This window comes from Phasianus colchicus, chromosome 13, assembly GCF_987193195.1.
Source record: "Phasianus colchicus chromosome 13, bPhaCol1.hap1.1, whole genome shotgun sequence".
Lineage (NCBI taxonomy): Eukaryota > Metazoa > Chordata > Aves > Galliformes > Phasianidae > Phasianus > Phasianus colchicus.
In genome coordinates this window covers 8324819-8340587 of record NC_143448.1, presented here as the reverse complement: position 1 = coordinate 8340587, position 15769 = coordinate 8324819, and the positions used below count along the sequence as shown (strand labels likewise).

At 39.2% G+C, this 15769-nt stretch overlaps 1 protein-coding gene across 2 annotated transcripts in view; it reads right to left on the bottom strand.

Moving 5' to 3' along the window:
* The window catches only part of VSTM2B (V-set and transmembrane domain containing 2B), a 360933-nt gene that overhangs the window by 282403 nt on the left and 62761 nt on the right, over positions 1 to 15769 (bottom strand). For both annotated transcript variants that reach the window (XM_090149977.1, XM_090149980.1), the window contains exon 2: positions 4532 to 4601. The gene's annotated coding sequence lies outside the window, so the exon portion shown is untranslated. The remainder of the gene's footprint in view (positions 1 to 4531; positions 4602 to 15769) is intronic.

The window sequence follows — 15769 nt, the reverse complement described above, 5'->3', positions numbered from 1 at the left end:
TCTTTTGAATTAAAACAGCATTTCAAAATATGACAGATACCTTCACTCTGCTTTTCTATTCATTGCTGATGTTTATAACATCAGAACATGTTTAGGATATATGAATCACTGTGTTTATTAATATCAATGATGTAAAGATGTAGACAGGTAACTACAGTAACCAGTACTGTCAAGTATTGGAGTGGGAGGAGCACAGCAGTACCTAGTCAACTTCTAAATACATCCAAATAATAAACATTTAGAAACATAAGATACAAATATTAAATTAAGGCAAGGATAGAGACCTTACTATTGACAAGAAATCTGCTAAGTGTTTTCAAAAGCTGGAAAATGCTTGGTAATTTGAGTGCCAAACCAGCACTGAAAAACAGAAATCTCGGTAATAAGAAGTGGTTAAAACTGAACCTAGTACTAATTGCTCATGACCATCCAGCAGAACTTCATTTGTGACACCAGTAGAACAGAAATTATAATGCTAGTTCAATAACCTGAAAGAACTTTGCTACTAAAAGTCTGAATCATTTCTTTAATATTAAACAGTACATTTACTCTGTAAATGATGAACCAGTATTTCAGCAGAATGCACAGTGTTAGCCAGCCAAGACTTTTCCTTATTAAAAAAGAACAGAAATCACTGTGAACTGAATTCCACAGTCCTTTCTCCTACAAAGCTCTCTTTGAGGTCAATGGAGAATTTGGCTATTTAAGGATGCTGAACTCTGACCTCTGAAATCAGACAGCACAAATCATATTTGGTTTTGGAAATAACCTTCCCTCCTAGATCTGGAAAGACTTCAAAATAGAACAACCTTTTTCTATTATCCTTCCCTGAAGTTCACAGTTCCTGAAAGGTTACAACTTAGAACAGTTTGGCAAGTCATCTCAGCTCCCTCATTCACTTGCCTTTATTGTTTATTACCTACTCATTTCTTCTTTTAGTATGTATGAGAAGTAACAAAGACCATGAATCTATTTAATCTAGAGAGAGTGAAGAAGCATTTATCATTAAGCACATCAAGCACAGTAAAAAGGAATATGTCAATATGTTTAATGTGCTTTTCCAAACTAGAGAGACTGTTGGTGATGATGAACAAGGAGGGAATGCAAACCAAATACCTTGCTTTTATCATTCAAGTAATGTCTAAAACTAAAGTGAGAAAAACTCAAAGGAAATGAGCAAACAGAAGCCAGAAACAACACACAACAGATACAGTGGTGGCATTCTGACAGAGGTCTGTATTCACATAAAATTTTTTTTATAATTTTTTTGCTACATTTCAGTGCAGCTTAAACACGGTACCATAGAGATTGTTACCTGTGTGATGGAAAACAGAAAGTGGCTGACTTAAAATTTCCAAAATTCCAGACAACTGTATCACACTATATTTGTAGTATTCCATTCAATATCAGTATAGGAATGATGCAACTGACACAGACTTTCTGTGGCTCCTGTAGCTGACAAGACCAGTTCACTTTCAAGGCAACCTCAGCCACATCTTTCCATCACTACTTCTATGTTTTTTCACTGTCAGCACCCCTTGGATAGCCTCAAGGACACAATTACATGCTGCTCAATGCACCAAGGGCAAGAGTAAACAGATATGATTCTGAGAGCATTTTACAAGATAAAGATCTCATACACTGAGTAAATCCCACTAACCTCAATAAAACCCAGGAGACATGGGGACAGATTATTTTTAAACAAAAAGAAACAGGAGCTGAAGCCAACTGGCTGTGTTAGGAGGTTTTGAGGAGGTATTGAATATATTGTCTGAGAAGACAGGCAGTATCAACAGGTTTGAGGATGATCTTTACTCAGCATATGATTCTGCCATGCCATTGAACATACACTGAACATGCTGAGTATACCTGCTGGGCTTTCATAGCACTCTAAATTCATGTTTCATTCTTACAAATAGCACATTCTTCAGTAACTCCACTCGTTTCAACTTCCTTTGCCTACTGAGTTTCAAAGTCTATTAAAATAGCAGACTCAATAACATTTTTGCATAGTTATCAATCTTCATTGAGTGACCACAACAACATTCAAACAACTGTAAATTCATTGTTCAAAAGCATTAAATTTTCCTCAGATCACCAAACAACCATTCTATTTTCATATTCAACTTGTGGTTTTTTTCTGCCCATATATTTTAGTTTTAAGTCAGTCTCTCACTTTACATCTAATTTTATAGCTTTGGAAAAGTTTTCTATGTTCTCAAACTGCTTCCATTGCGCTCAAAATAATATATTTTACTTAGTATGACATGATAGAGCAATTTAACAACTCATTCTCTTCAAACAGTTAGTTATAGGTGATTAATCTTAGTCCTATTAGGTCTGAAGTGTCCCTGAGCTCACCAGTCAGTCCTTTCTAGACACCTAAACTAGGGTTGGGAATACATGAAATAAATGCCTGAAATGAGATAAAGACTGGCTAGAACACATTACACTTTAATCAAATCTGAGTAGTTCGCTTTGGGGTTAGAGAAAGATTAAATACAAAGTCACAGTGGTCTGATGTCTTGCCTGGAGATCCCTTCTGAGCCATCAGATCAGGACTGGCAGTGCTGCAGTGAAAAGTCAGTCACGTTACAGCAAAGAAATGGACATAGTTTGTGCCCATGTGCTATTTCCACTCATGGAGCTGCAATTTCCCTGAGGCTCCCATTGCCCTCCCAATCTGCACTGGTACATACATCGTAGCAAGTCTCCAACCTGCTATGTTCAGCTTCCTTCAGTGATTCTCTGCTAAGTTATTACCATCTCTCACATCTCAACACAAACATGCAATTTTCAGGGATGTAAAAGCCTCTCAGGGATGTAAAAGGCTTCCATGTTCTTTTAAATAGGATAGTCCACCACAGATGACCATCTTTGCCCCGCTCTTCTTTCCTCAATGCCATTTTGTCCATAACTAGCCCACTGCTTTCACATTAGGAAATTCCTTTAGAAAGTATGATAGACTCAGCCTTGGTGTCATTTCCATAGCAAACATATTACACCCTGATTATCTTCCTTCAGATCGCTTCATTTGATCTTGACACATTCAGACAGGCACGCATGGCATCAATCTGGTCCCATTAGGGCGCTCTGCTGCGCCCGCAGCCCCAGTGGGAGCACAGCAGGCAGCAGAACATGGCTCCTCCAACAGAGCCACAGGCAGAACTTTGCAAGGAGAGGAAAGACCTCACCTCAAGCACTGACAGAGTCAAAAGCAAATTAGTATATATTTTCTTTCTTTTTTTTTTTTTTTAAGATGTATTGATGACCTTTGCTCCCTCAGACCATTTGAGTCCTTGAGCAAAAATACTTTGAAAACTATAAAGTATTCCCTAAATGGGGACTTCTAAGAATAGCATCACTTAGCACTTACTGGGGTAATTACTGCATGGAAAATATCAGGAAAATATAAATCATCATGATTTACACTCATGCAATGAGTTGTAATGCTTTGAAGAATGACAATGAAATGAACAGTGAGAATAAATATTTTTTTTCCGAAAGAAAATTATAAATAAACTCTGTTTTGTCCAGACAGCATCCTCCAGATGCTGAAGATGAAAAGTTGTTTTTTTCCTGTGAATCACAGAAAGTAGATTTGTCTTTTAAATTTGTGTAATCTGTAATAACAGGAGCATATAGATGAAATAAGTTTATCGCAAGACCCCAGCTCCTTCTCAAGAGAGCAGGAAAACACACACACCAAATGCAGTGTGCACACATTCCAAACAGATGTTACCCAGAACAGAATCTATTGTAATGTCCATCCTATTTCCTGAAGTAAGGTCATTTTTAGGTCCCTCTCTTTGCATTTTTATATGATCATGATCTGCCAGTTTTTCTCTTAAATACAGACCTGAGTTCTTACCTATTACATCTCTTTTATCAATTTGCATCTCTACAGCAGATTGCAGTAGGAAAAGCAGGCTCCTGCTTTCATCCTCAATGGGGAAAAAATATCATATTTTTTTTCCTCTTATAACATTTGTGTAACGTATTTTCTTTTTAAGTTGCATTGAATCATCCCAAGGCTTGACATCAGCTGAAAGGTTTAGAGGTGAGATTGAGGTTTAACAGCGGGTGTGCAGCCCAGTTTTACCTTTTCAGCAATAAAATGTTAAGTACTGCGCTATACAACCACTACACTGCTTTCCTTATTGCCACCCAGTAGGGACATATTAATGGCAGCAAGGAGAGGTGAATGCTACAGCAACAAGCCACAGAGAAGGTGTCATTTGTGGTTGTCCTTCCAAGATCTTTTCAAAACCCATAAGTGGGCACTGAGCTCACTCTGACTCATTTGCATGACAGTCTTCCAAAATTTCTGAATATTTAACATAGGCAAAACATATCTCAAATAACACACAGTATTATCTACTTGTTATTGCACTACCTGAGTTTTGGGAAAAGATGACAGAAACTAAAAAATAAACACAAATACCAAAAAAGCCCTGCAAAATTTCTCACAGACAACGTTTTCCTCCTCAAATTCTCTAATTGCAATTTTTCAACATCAATATACCAATACCTTGCATTCGTAGCCTCCAAGTCATCTTAGAGATCCACAGATCTGTCCAACTGGATTTCAACTGGATCACCTACATGAACATAAGAGAAATGGATTGTTTTACTGTGAGTATTTCACAAGAGATATAACAGCATGCTCTGCTTGCTGTCAGGGAAACTTTCATCTGCTGCAAACTCTCATAGCCGTTAGTGAAGTTCTGCCTCATTTAGGTCACTTCTGAACACAGGAAAGAATTGGATTTGTTACTCAGCTTCATGATTTCCTTGCCAACAGGGTGTATGGCATAGCTGCTGGGGAAAAAGTATTTTTGAGGTATCGCACAGATCCCAGTGGAAGATTATTTGGGACAGCTCTTCAGCCTCATGCCTCAATAAGGGAATAAGAGGGATGGCAAAAACTGTTCTCACTTTCTAAAGTCAGAGAGACAGCAGAGCTCACCAAGGTTTTATTTCAAACTGCTTCCCTATGACTCCCTCTTAGTGACAACTGAAACAAAGGAAAGAACTTGAAAAAGAAACTTGATGATCACAAGCAATCAGGCATCTCAAGGAAGATGCTCAATGTGAGATATATGCCTACCAAAATAAGCAGATAGGCTCTTCTTTTCTCCTCTTTCCCTCCCTTCCTCTACCAGTGCACACTCCAAACTTTACTCTTCCATTAGGCTGTTTACAAACACAACCTGGGAGATGCCAAGGCCATACTTTGTCACTGCAGGGCAAAGCAGAGCCAGTGTGTCTGTCAGAGCATCCTCTGCTGGTGTGGTACTGAGCCTGCAGCCCTGCCTGGTGGAACTGTGTGCCCCTGGCAGCCCCAAAACCTCATCCCAGGATTCTGTAAAAAGTACGGGGCTCGCAGAACTAAGCACTGGAAAGCAGTAAGTACCAATGATTGGGTGCCCAGCTGCACTGCCTAACAAACCCACACACTTCCTCATGCTATTCAGGATGTATGCAATTTAAAGACTATTTGTTGAATGCTGAATACAGTTTAAAATGATACTACTCATATATTATGTAAATATATTGTCAGTCAGCTCAACATAAACTTTTGAATAAACAGTGCCTGAGTAAGGTCATTTAAGCATTTGTTGACTGTTATTTTGAGCACCAAGCCATAACACTGCTGTTCTGGGTTTGCCATCATTTTTTGCTCCTTCTCCAGCACTTCTGTAAAGATTACTTTATTGACCATATGAGAAGGTAGTAACCTTCACTTTAGTAACTATGGACAAGTACAAAGAACACGTATCATGTGTCTCAGGTACGAGTAATTCTGTATGCTCATATAGCACACCTTTCTGTACAGGTTAGGAAAAGCACAGGAGCCACTCAAGCAGCCCCGAACAAAACTCCTGTAGTACCAACAGGATGGGGCTGTCTGCTGAGCAAAAGTAGCTGAAGGGTTCTTTGAGCAGCTCGAAAAGCAGTGCTTCAGCCATGCTCTGAGGTGGGAACTGCTGCAAGAAGTCTGCCTGCTGGCAGCCTGGGGGAGGAAGGCTTCTGGGACAGCCGGTCCTAAATACAGATGTTCACAGGCAAACAAGTGCTGTCTGCATCAAACAGTGGTTGTCATCTCATCCTTAGAAAGGATAGGGTGGGATTACCAAACCCCTTGCTATCCTCATTGGAAGCAAACCCAGCAAACACGTGGTGCTTCAGAAATGATTACATTTATATTAACTACAGCTGACATATGAAAATTCAAGAAGAAACCTAACGGTCAAAGAAAGTACTGCTGTACTGCACATAGCACATTAGACTTTGTTCTTCATAAAGATTATTCACATGTCTAATTACACGTGAAAATAAATTTCATCGGAATCAATGACACTTTACGTGGCCAGTTGCACAAAGAGCTAGGCTTACTATGAAAGCAGGAAGGGGACTAAAATGGGTGCATTCAAAATTCAGAAGTATTAATCTCTGGCAAGAATGATGTGGGTGTTTAGGAATCTGATTTTGGAAACCTATTTGTCTCTTGGTACCTATCATGCTAAGCTGTTTTTTAAAATCGAAACTTGTCAGCTTGACATTTTTGACAACGCTACTCTTCACTCCCTTCAGTGCCTTATCCCTCTTTGTCCTTTCAGAAACTTAACAACAGTATAATCCAAGGAGATAACAGAGACTTTGACAACTGATAAAATATTCACAAACTATTATGACAACAATGTATAAAACCAGCTAACTACCCCAGGACTGTCAGGCAAGGAGCCTATAAATCATGCAAGCATCTTGCTGCATCTGTTAACAGACATGAAAAGTAATATATTGCACACAAAAAATAGCAGACTCTTACAGGACTGTAAAAGAAAATGTATTATTTTCATTGCCAGATTCTCTCAGTTTTATGATTTTAATACAAGCTAAATTATTTTAGACTGAAAATCTATTAATCTCAAGTCTTCTTAAAAAAAAAAAAAAAGTTTATCAGCAGGATCATAAAGGTGCATCTGCTTGGTTGAATATTCCTGATGTCTCCAGCAACTAAACACCCTCAGACTGTGCAGCTCCACACGGAAGCTCCTCAATATTCTGTCGAGTATCACCTGTAAGTCACTCCTGAATAACCACCATGTCCCAGCCTACATCTTGCAGCAAATCTCCTGCACACAGAATGCTCTTTGCTTCCTAAAAACAACAGGGCAGATTTCAAAACCCACCTTTTCCCAAGGTCTACTGAAGCCAGACATGGGCTCCCAGCAGTTCCCAAAAAGCCTGGCTACCAGGAGCATCCCTGCCTGGTGCAGGAGAGCAGTGCAGCCCCAGCCACCTCGTGTGGTGCTTCCACGTGGCAGAGTTGATAGCACACACCCTGAGTCTGTGCAGGGAAACAGTGCTGTGCTGACAGTTCTGTAAGCAGGCTTTCCCTCCTCCCATTTCATAGATATATTACGATTAAAGAAATTATACTTGCAAATTCTGATGAAATAACTAAACGTTATTCTTTTGAGGTGAAAACTAAAAAACAGTAAAATAGCTTTTCTCAAACAGTTCCTACAGTATGAACTGCCATACAAAACCACCCAGTCAGCAATAGAAAAAATTGCAACCACACTCCTTTCAGGACTCAGTTTTAGTGCAGAGAACAAGGCACAATACATATATATTAAAAAGTCAACACGTTATATATAGCTGAATGGACTACACAGCGGTAACCTCTAGCTTTTATGTTATAAATAACAAAACCCAATAACATACTACATGATTAATTAAAAATACATTGTCCACAATGAAGAAAAACCAACAACACTTTACAGTCTATTAAACGAAATGATGATTCTGAACTGTAATTGCTTTATAGACCACTGAATTAGAAAGTGGAGTAAAAAGATTTATCACAGATGATATTTGAGATCATTAGGAAACTCACTAATTAAGAAGTTTTAACTCAGGAGGCTGAGGCTATTTCTGTATTTACATACACATCTATTTTCTCCTAATTTATTAAGGTCACCAACCCCAACCCTACCCTCGCATAAACCTCCCTGAAACATTTTATGTGCTTCTGACCAACTTAATGAGATGGATGTAATCCTCTGTGGTCTCAGTTTGGGAAAGCATGTGGCTGTGTCTTAACTCCGGATGGGACAAATTCTCAGCTGAAACATCACACTGATGGAGCTTCAGCGCTCACCTCAGTGGGACTTAAATACCTGCTCAGTAGATTGTTGAATGAGATTATTGAAATAATTAAAAAAAAAAAAAAAGATCCTGAAGCTGTCAAGCAGCATTAACAACACAAAAATTAATATTTCTAAATGGAATTTCATTATAATGATTTTTATGTAACATGAACATTCAACATTATATGTAAATGTCGCTATACAGAAGCAACACTTTTCACTCTAAGGTAACACAGCACTGCCTAAAAGATCATTAATAGTCCTTGTGGTTGTGTAGTCACTTAGTCGGTGATCTCATTTTGTAGCCAAAACCTTTTAGGACAACATAAAACTGGTGTCAGGGAAGTTCATTACTTAATTAAGGAGTAATCTAAATCAAACCAGGAGGAGTATATTTGATTCATTCTAATTGTTTATAGACACTATTTATATCTTGCCTGAGGGAATGATGGGATTTTACAGGAGTAGCAATAATAGGACTTTCAGGCTTCTAACTTTCCCTTAAAGTAATTTTCTAATAATTTACCATTTTCTTCCAGTTTCTCCTGACAAGAACTGAGACAATTTTTATGTCCACTTCTGCTCATGTTAACATCAGTCACCCTCATTAGGTGCCACAGAAAGGTCCCCACCATTTGTGAACAATAGGACACAACAGTTTCACCCCAGTTTTCACCAGCTGGTCTGTATAAAGAGTGCTCACATGAATCAGTAATGTCTTTTCTTGAAGACACATTGACATGGCATCCTTCTCAGCTGGTTGCACCAATCCCTTCTGCAATGTACTCCACCTTACTTGCTTTATTTGCCCAGCCTTTTAGACCATAAATTCCTTGTTATCAAATTTTCATTTATTCAGTCTTTTCAAATTGTATGGAAAAATGGGGCTCAACCTGTTTGTGATCACAGTGTAGAAGTTAAATAAACCATAGCAGCAGTCAAAGTGCATTACAAACTGGAGTTGTCTTCTATTTATTTCTTAGTGTGAAATACAAAAATATGTTAGAATATATCTAGAAAATATGAATAATTATATAATGAAATACAGAAATATGCTGATCTATTTTGCCAGAAACTGCCCTTAGGTTTTGCATTTATAGAGAAACTATCACCGTGGTGTCCCCAGGTAAAATTGAGGCTTTCATGCCTAGACCTGAAATGTGTAATGATTTCCACTGACTTCTGTCACTATTCCAGATTGCTCCTAGGATCCTGCTTCTGAACATTAATGCGTTCAGTTATCAGTTCAAATGACATAAGATTGTCAATGTCTTTTGAAGCTTTAGATCTCATCAGGAAGAATTCACTATCTCTCTTGTAGCTGTATTTTCTGTGCAATATGGAACCTCTCCTTATTCACAGCTTCTCACTACAGTCATCAAAAAGTTTATTCCTATTATAGACTAGACCAAGTGTATCTAAAAAGACACTGCAAGCACTGCATTATATGAAGTACGAATCACGTTTGACATACTTATTTCTAGTTCATCATACATTGCTAGTGGATGGCTTATAGCTTCTTTCTCTAATGTTCAGTGTCTGGAGGCAAACAAATTTCTGCCTCAGGCACTTACTGAACGAGCAGCAGATCCAGCACATCCCTATCTGCCAGTAACTATTCCAGATCCAGCATGCTGATGCAGATTCTGTCAAAGCCACCCAAGGACAACATTCTCTTATTTTTTACTGTGGGTTTTTTGTTTTGTTATCTGTTTTATATTTGCTTTTTTTTTTTTTTTCTTTAATGCTTTAAGCTACATTAGTGGGGAACATGGTAAACTTTGGGAGGTGTGAATTAAACCAAGAAACTGCAACTTTAAGTGCATCATAGCTGCTCCTACTGCTCCAGTTTCAGTGGCATCGCCCTTTATCCATTGATGAATACTACAGTCACTGCCATAGTTTTAGTGGGAGGGAAATGATGCACAAGACCTAGGAGTGCTTCTTTAGGAATGTGCTTGAGAGTCCACCTTCTCTTTCAGGAAGACGATTTTTTCAAGTAAATTACAGCAGAGGAAGGAAAACTCATATTGCTTTCTGCTATAGTGATAGATTGAGGAAGGAAGTGCTACTCCTCTATTGGCAGGGATTAGCACCTGGGTTAGGTACTTTGTTTATCAGCACAGCAGGGCCCTACATGCTGATGATTTCCCAAATTCCCTTTCTACATTCCTTGCTGGGCTGGAGAAGGTCCTTCAGCACAGAAGCCTGAGGCAAAGGGAACTAGCATCATCCTGCTCCACCCCACACAGCAGTATCTAGGAAGCTTGCAGTTAGCATTTCCCTCCAAATGACATTTTTTGCTTTTCCCCCCTCTGCAGATAGGCACATTTGGTTTCTATTTAGACAGAAATCAGAGCACTACTTTACAGGGAAGTTGGGCTATTGCCAGTTGTGGGCTGGTAAGTGTGCATTAGGGTTGCAGAGAGAATTTAAGGACATTATCATGCATTATCTGATCAGAATATATGTCTGAACGGTATATATGCTCATGCAAACTACTGGCAAATACATTCCAGTTCAATATGAGCCAATATTTCCCCATTTAGGCTGTATATTTGCCATGTTTGAGCAAACATATTTCATACAACTACATCTTTACATGTGAAATCCATTACTTAACTGTCTCTTTCCTCCAGGAGATAATCTATGACACAGTAGCAGAAAAGATGCAGGGAGTGAAGCCATTGCTGCACAGTCCTAGAACAGCTTCACCACTGGGCATCATCTTTCTAAACCATCCATTTGCGGTACTTGCTGATGCTCTCACAGGTATTTGCACAATAACATGATAAAGATGTGGGGTTCTTTCACAACTCATTTTACCTTTATTTCAATCTTGACTTTCTAACCAAACTTTAGAAACTAGCAGCGATGGAGCCCATTTCCATAGACTCCTCATTCCTCCTAAGCTTAAGGTCTCCTGAAGGCATGATATAACAGTTTTAGATCAGAAATTATTCTGACCATTGGTCACTTGTACATTTACACAAGCAACACATACCGACATTTTCCTAATTTTACTTTCAATCAGTTTCCACTTTTCCTGTAGCAGATAATGTTCTCTTTTCCCTCAGATCCTCAAAACACGTTTTAACTGGCTTCCCTTCCTCCAGGGTTTTTAAGAAGTGCAAATTGCAAATACATTATTATGTCTGGCCATTACCAGTCATCGATCAGCACTGATTTAGCAAGTATGAAGCAAACTTGGCACAACTTAGCATCTCTTCAAGAGGCAAAGGTCGTAATTTCAATTATAATCCTCATTATTTACTACAATTAAATGAATTTATTAATAATGCCAAAGCTCAAGTTGTTTAACGTAACTAATTAAGCAAGTAACAGACTGTTCTATCCATTGGCAAAACACTGCTTCTCAGGCTTCTGATGTTTTACATTTCAGTTCACTGTTTCTACAGCAGACTTGTAGGAAGCACAAGAAAAGTGGGGCAATTGCAAAGCCCAGCAGCCTCTGAAACATCTGTCAGTGGAAGCAGAAACACAGTGCAGAATGTGGGCATTTACCCCAAGCTGAGGTAGTATTTTTCTTTTCCACAAATGAAAAAAGAAAACACAATTTGCTCTCTGCACAATGACAAATCATGGATTTTAAGGTGCCCATCGTCTGATAGGAGACAGCAAAGAAAACAAAAAGTCTGGTACAGAAGAGGTAGAAAGGCAATCTCTGCTGCCTTCTCCTAATATTTTTGGCACAAAGCTGTTTCAGTTCATAGCCCCAAAGGCATCTAATTCCTTCTGATTTCAAATACACCTGTAGTATTTATAGCAGAAGAGAGACAAATCACATTGTTGGTTTGCTATTTTGGATCACTTAGAATAGATAGGAAAATCTATCTACCCTTGATGCTGAATTACTTCCCAAGGCCCCAGAACTGTGCTGAAGCCAGTGCAAAGAGGCCAAACCCTGCCCTCTTCCCCACTCTGCCCTAGGGGACACAAGGGAGACAAGACATCCCCGTGTGCCTGCAGGTTTGCAGTGTGGGGAAAGCACAGCTGAGAGCACAGGGAAGAGCTGGGGGCAGCTGCTCCTTGTGGCACAGCTCCAGCCAGCCTGGCACATTTGGGCAAGCTGAGCAAGCCCACCACAGCTGCCTGCCCCCTGGACAGGGGGAACTGGCAGAGCTGCTGGCAGGAGACACTGCTTGCTGAATAGTGCGACAAAGTACTTCGCGTAAGGCTTTTAGAAATGCAAGCCCAGGTTTAGAAAACAGACTGCAAGGTCTTCAGGCCAGGGACCATCTGTCTGTTCTGTATTTAGCAAGGGGAAGTGGGGGTCTTACTTTTTCTTTGATTTATTAGGCACTGCTGCAATAAAGTGGGGTAAGAAAACAGAAGGATGCTACTTTCCGTAATTGAAACAGGCAGAACAAAATAGATGACAACTGCAGGGGGAGGGACACAGCAAAGACTAGACCCCAGCATGGCTAGGCATTTCTCTATGAAGTACTTTGTAAGTTCCCCCCCAAAACTACTTTTGCTAATGCACTACTGCTTCAGCACCCTACCCACAGACAAGCATCCACACATCCTTCAGGACTGCACTACACTTTAATGTATTTTCTTCTTTTATGCATGAAGAGGGAGGGGTGTGTGGGGGGGGGGAATAACAGTAGTACCCTCCCCCCCCTTATAAACAGGCATTTAAATAAAAATATCAGCTGTCAAACAAAAAATGTTGCTTCTGTTAGGAATATTTTCTTGCAGCTGCTTGTTTCCCAGGCAACTTCATTCACTTCATGCAGTTGGAAAGAGCTGTGCTAGGAGTTCAGATTCCATAAGGATTATCACAGTCTATTAGGACAACACACTGGAAGAAAATCCTAGATTTAGAAGCCACTAAACGCAACTACAGTGACAAAGTTCATAGAATCATTTCAGTTGGAAGGGACCCTTAAAGACCTTCTCCCTTGCAATGAACAAAGACACCTACAGCTCAATCAGGTGCTCAGAGCTCCTCAAGCCTGACTTTGGGGATCTCCAAGGACAGGGCACCCACTGCCTCTCTCAGCAGCCTGTTCTCGTGCCTCACCAATCTTACTGTAAAAAAAAAATATATATATATATATATATTCTTATATCCAAACTAAATTTACCCTCTTTTAGTTTGATTTTGAAATTTGGGGATACTTAAGTCTGAATCTGATGTTTCTTGATACAAGAACCTTTACTACCCTTTTTTTTTTTTTTTTTTTTGGCTCAATTTCATCTGAATTTCTACAGGCTCTAGTTTGTCAGTGGATGGTAAAGCTTCTGCTGGCATAGAAAGCAATTGCATTCAAAACACAGCCATCCTTCTGGAGGTAGGAAGATGCAAATCAAACCCATCAACTCAAGTCCTGCTCTATACCTTGCCTATAATAAACAGTTGGATTATTTGGGAGATCAAGAAAGTTAGAAATGAATAACTCTAGTGAGAAAAATCATTAAATTCTAATTAGAACAGAGTTTTGCATAGTCTGCATTGGAGTTGGTACTTTTTCATTGATATGGCTCTGAATGTTCCATATCGTATCTATATCTTTCCTACTAATTAAGTAAATATAATTCTAGGAACTGTCTATAACATATGTTTCCCCACAGCATCCTTTGGATCTCTAAACGGAGACATCATTCTATTTTGCTGAACCTGGAAATCTTATAGGGTCCTAAACACCCAAAGACCTGAGTGATAAGTATCCAGTACATTATACTTTTGAAGACTTATGATGATAGTTCTTATTCCTACCTACCCTTGACCTCCTACAAACAAATATTCCAAACCATTCTCTTGCCTTTCTGAGATTTGTTAGAGGCCCCTCCTCCTTTTGAAGGTTACTGACTTCTTCCCTCCCAAGAACATTTTCTATCAGCTCATGGCTGAAAGACTCAGACAGACATTTTAACCCCCATTCACCTTTTCCTGCAGAGAAGAGCAGAGAACCAAAAATAGCTGGAAGGGTACCAAAGTAAGAGTGATTGTATGATCCATTTTATCCTTTCTGAATATCACAATTGGCTCCCTGGACAGAGAGGAGGAACAAAGGGCAGCTGTAGATGGCATCTCACCCTCCAGCTTTCACCCATACCCAGAAAACTGTGACAGAATACCACCACTAAATAAGGTGCAAAATGCATTGCGCCGCCAGTACTTTGCCTGAGGAGTGCACACAGACTCTGTGTAATGCAGGATGGAACTGGATGCTACAGAATAGCCTCAAAACCTATCCAAGATCAATTATTAAACAAACAAAAAAAGATCCTACCATGTCCTAAGTCATACCTCACTACATACAGCTATCTCCATTAGTGATTCACAGCCTTATATCCTCCTTTTACTTAGGCAACTCTAGCACAGCTGTATCGAATCCTTCAGCCATTATTTCAATAAACTTCTAATATTCATTGCAAGACTGAAGCCTTCCCCTGTTCACACTGTAAACCACAGCAATGCCCCTTTACCTGCTCATTCTACTTGATCCAGAAAGTGAGAAGCCGCTGTGCAGCCTGGCAAATCCCTTTGGAGTGAAAGAATACATCGTAACATTCCAGGAGCACGTTTTGGAGCAGCTAAGTGGCTCCTCAGTGGTCATTTGCCTTCGAGTTAAGAATTGGATTACGGTTGAGTCTGCAGCTGTAGATATCTCACAGATCTGAGTGACAGTACAGGTTCTGAAGGGCTCAGGAAAAGATTTTGGTGAAGTTCCAGCATTAAATGGAAGGTTACTAACACCTGGCTTTTATTACTTGCTAATGTTTAAATTTACAGGCCTTTTTTTTTTTTTTTTTTTTTTTTTTGGCTGAGGAGAATCACAACCATACTGAAAACTACAGGTCCCTTGTGCTTCTTCTCAAAAGAGCAAGATAATCACAAATAAATAATAGCAAGAGTGTAAACTTTTGTTTTCATGCTTACTAATTGAGCAGAATACTGCCATTACAATACGTAACAGCTGGATTAACAAAGGAAAATCATTAAAATATTTACTTTCATTGCAAAAACTTCACAGCCACAAAACCTTACCACAATTCCACATTTTTATTTTTCATGAATTGATTTGAAAAGAACCACTGACCTACTGTCATTTTCTTCCACATAAAAAGGGAACTAAAGAAACCTCCAAAAGTATTACATAGCTTTAATTTATGTAACAATTCTATAAGATTGTATCACTGGGTCATATTCTATGTCTGGAATTAACAGAGACAATGGTTTTATTCAGAAAGTTGCTCTGCCATTGTCACTGTTCACCCAAAGAAAATGGCTCAAGTTACACAGCTGTTTAGATCTCCTTGCTCTCACACAAATCAGTGTAACTGCATTTGTACAAATATTATGAGGTTCTTCTGCTACAAAGCACTTGAGACAGGAAGGTGTTTGTTGTCCTTCCCTAAAAGTAAGAAAAATACAAACAGTAAACCAGACTGCACAATTTCCATTTCGGTTTCTATTCACATGGTACAGTATGAGATTGCAGTGTTGGAAAGCATTGAAATTTGATTTAAGCAGGATCCATTTCTCTTACTTAGTGAACTTTGAAGCTTTATTTGTCAGAGATTTGCACTTTATCAAACATGAATGAATATGGTAGCTGCAATCTAGCCCTTCACTT